This window comes from Trachymyrmex septentrionalis, unplaced genomic scaffold, assembly GCF_001594115.1.
Source record: "Trachymyrmex septentrionalis isolate Tsep2-gDNA-1 unplaced genomic scaffold, Tsep1.0 scaffold40, whole genome shotgun sequence".
Lineage (NCBI taxonomy): Eukaryota > Metazoa > Arthropoda > Insecta > Hymenoptera > Formicidae > Trachymyrmex > Trachymyrmex septentrionalis.
This window is the reverse complement of record NW_017305569.1, coordinates 1,702,571-1,706,259: the sequence shown is the minus strand read 5'-3', so window position 1 is coordinate 1,706,259 and position 3,689 is coordinate 1,702,571.

Below are 3,689 nucleotides of genomic sequence, written 5' to 3'. Positions count from 1 at the left end.
CCCTCCCCGTTGGCCCCGCACGTCCGGCGTTCGTACAGTAATTTCTAACAGGATTCGTGTTATCAACGGAACGCAACTTCCGACGAACTTTTTCCCCGCCCTGAGCGTGAACTCCGCCCTCAATATGATCGATTCGAATTTAACGGCTCGATTTTGCCGTTGGATTAATGTCGTTTGTGGATTAATGTGGACCGGGATTGGCTTGAATTATCCTCCGCTCTCTTACTCGGCGTCATGATTTATATTATACTTTATATAGATATTTGTTATCCGCGCGCGCCTTCAGTCGAAATCGTAGTATTAAAGAAAAACTTACACGTAAGTGTGCTATTATACTTATTATGATCGTTCATTTGAAATTCTTATTGTACTTAAATTTATCTGGTAATATCTATTATTTGAACAGAGATGATTCTACAGCATATGAATAGATTTTTCAATGCATTTGTTACATAAGTAAACATAACAAAAATATGCTCTTTATTTCCATAGCAATAAAATATTATAGCTGAGTTTTCCATTATCTAGTTAACTTATAGTTTATACTTAATCTCATTTAACTTGATGATAATGTAAACATTGTATTTTTCTAACCATGATTAGTTAATGAACTAATGATTTTGCAGCTGTTTAAGTTTAAAAGTTATTCACTACAAAATCATTAGTTTAGTGATTAATCATAAATAAAAAAATACAATTTTTATATTATTATCAGGTTAAGCCTAATCACAAGATAATCAACAAATGAAAAGCTGGGATGGGTAAAAGTCATGTTTTAAACTATTTAAAACATATTTTTTTATAATATTGTTTAAAGCATGTATAAAACATTAGAAACATATATGAAAAAAGTAATGTTTTGTTCTAACAAAACATCTCTTATCAACCATATGAAAAACCGAACTTGAAACGGCCATAATTATATTCGTGTTTTCTCACTCAATGCCGTGATTTGTATTTGTTATCCGCACCTTCATTCGCGACGTGAAATCGATCGAAATCATTGCGTTAAGGCAATTTGCACGCAAAGTCTATTATTATGTTCGTTCAATTATTTCAAATTCTTACTTAAATTTCACTTAACATTTGAAAGTACCTATTATTTGAACAGATAATTCCATGCCGTACCAGTGGAATTTTTAATACGTTTGCTACACGAGAGTAAAATAAACACAACAGAAAAAAGTGCTGTTTATTTCCGTAGCAACGGAATATTATAACGGATCGCTGGTGGTAATGTATATTCTCTATTTACGAGTGATTTTCCACATTACCACGACGTACCAAACGTAACTTACGTCAGAATTCTTTTTTTTTTACGCTCCAGTCGTACCTACCTGTCGACAAGAATTCCACCCTCGATACAATCGGTATCGGGATTTAACGACTTAATAGCAGCGGCGCACCACTTCTCGATGATAAGTACGTTTTATACCGAGAAAACCAGATGCTTATAATTTTGTGTTATTTACCGTGAATGATACTCGAGTACGTACGCCCAGCGAGGATTAATATCTCGCGAACGGGAAATAGAAGTGGTAATTGATTGCACACTAAAATTCCTACCAATCCCAATCGTAGGAAACGAGTAAGAAGCTGTATAGACCGTTGCGTCCACTTTTGTCGATAATTTGTCATGATTTCACTCGCGTGTGATTGTGATATTAGCGGAATTAAGCAGAGAATTTACAGCGTTTGAAACGCTTTTTTTTTTCATTGCAAAACCTTTACCAACATCAAGAAATCTAAGAAGATATATGAACTCAATAAATCTACAAAATCCATATAAATAATAAATATGTACAAAATAAATATTATGTACAATAAATAATAAAAATATTATTAAATACAAAAGATTCTAAAATCCATAGAATTCTAAAATTTACGAATTAAAAAATTATTAGATTGAAGAATTTATGTTGGTACATAAAAATAATATTTTAAAATTTATTGCTAAAAAAATTATAGTTTATGTTATGCCCTATATATTTTTAGTATTGATAGTAAATAAAACAGTAATATGCTGAAAAAATATACTAAATTTTAATAAATAACTGTTTAAATAGTACTATAACATTTATTTTACGGTAAATGCTCATTAAATAAAAAAAGATAGTTCAACCAAATTAATTTCTTGTTTCTGAAGATATGTTTACATTAATTTATAATAAATATTCAACTAGCATAATGCTACGTATAAACATTTACTAAATGAATGTAAACATATATTTTTTCAAACAAATATTTATTAATAAGTACATTTTCTCTCACTGTATTATTTCGAAATTTACTGCTAGTGTTAAAAATCTATATACCCAGAGAAAGATTTCTCCAATTCAAAGAAATGTTTTTTTGGTTTACGGTTAAAGAAAAAATCTCTTGTCCGTCATTTCTTTGATTTGAACATAATTTCTTTAAATCAAATAAATGTTTTTATTCAAATTTAAAAAATAATTTAAAAAATGAATTTAAATCAAAGATATTTTTTCTTTAACCGCGCGCGCATAGCAATGAAACATTTCTTTAAATCAAAGAAAAAATTTGATTTAAATTCATTTTTTAAATTATTTTTTAAATTCAAATAAAAAAATTTATTTGATTTAAAGAAATTATATTCAACTCTCAAAGAAATAACGTTCAAGTCAAAGAAATTTTTTTCTTTAACTGTATACCAAAAAAACATTTCTTTGAATTGGAGAAATCTTTCTCTGGGTATATAGATTTTTAACATTAGCAGTAAATTTTGAAATAATCGCATAAAACCTTTCTCTGGGTGTAGTGTATTTAATATTTTTTACTCAACGTCAGTATAATAGAGATAAAGGACTTGTGTCACTTTCACATCATGATATCACATTGATCAACGTTCCGCGCTCTGCGTTGAAGACCGTCACTGTTTACTTCCTATGTGTGCTCCGGTCGACAGGGCCGAGATCGTTTTCCCTACCTTCGGCCGCGTCTCAACGGGAATGAAACGCGTACGAAACGCAGTCGTGCGGAACAACGACGGAACAACATCTCTCAACGTGGAAATGGAACACGAACTCGTTTCCGAGGAACGGAGTCGCGTTGTGATTGCCGACCGATCTTTCCGTGGCCAGCGCGAGAATGCTGTCGGCCATCTTGTCGGAGACACTTGAATCAAATAATAAACAAGGCAGACGAGTGATTACTCACCGGCCGATGCATCGTTGTCGCCCGTTGTCGCTGTTGATATCATTGACACCGTTGAAAGTCGACATCGTCGGCACCGCCGTCGTTCAGTCGCCGCATCCTTGTTTAAAATGGCACTCACACTCGCGATTAATTATAATACGCGATACGCATCGTGTCAATTAATATACGATACGATATTCGTCCGTTACTTTATACGACACTCCCGACACGACGCTCTCGACATTCCTGAAATGGCGTCCGTCGAGTACGAAAACGCAACGACGGCAATCATTCGCTGATCGGTGCTCCAGCAAACAGTTTTGACGTTTATTACACAGTGAACGATGAAGAATCGGAGTCACATTGTTCGTCTCGACACTCGCGGCAATTGTTCTCGTGCGAAATTCGTCTCTGGGAATCGGAAAATACGGAGCGATGAACTAGGCGTGCCAGGCGTTGCGCGGCTTTACAGCGTGAAATAGGCCGCAAATTAGACAAATAACCGCGCGAATGGAAATAAAATAAAGCGTTAG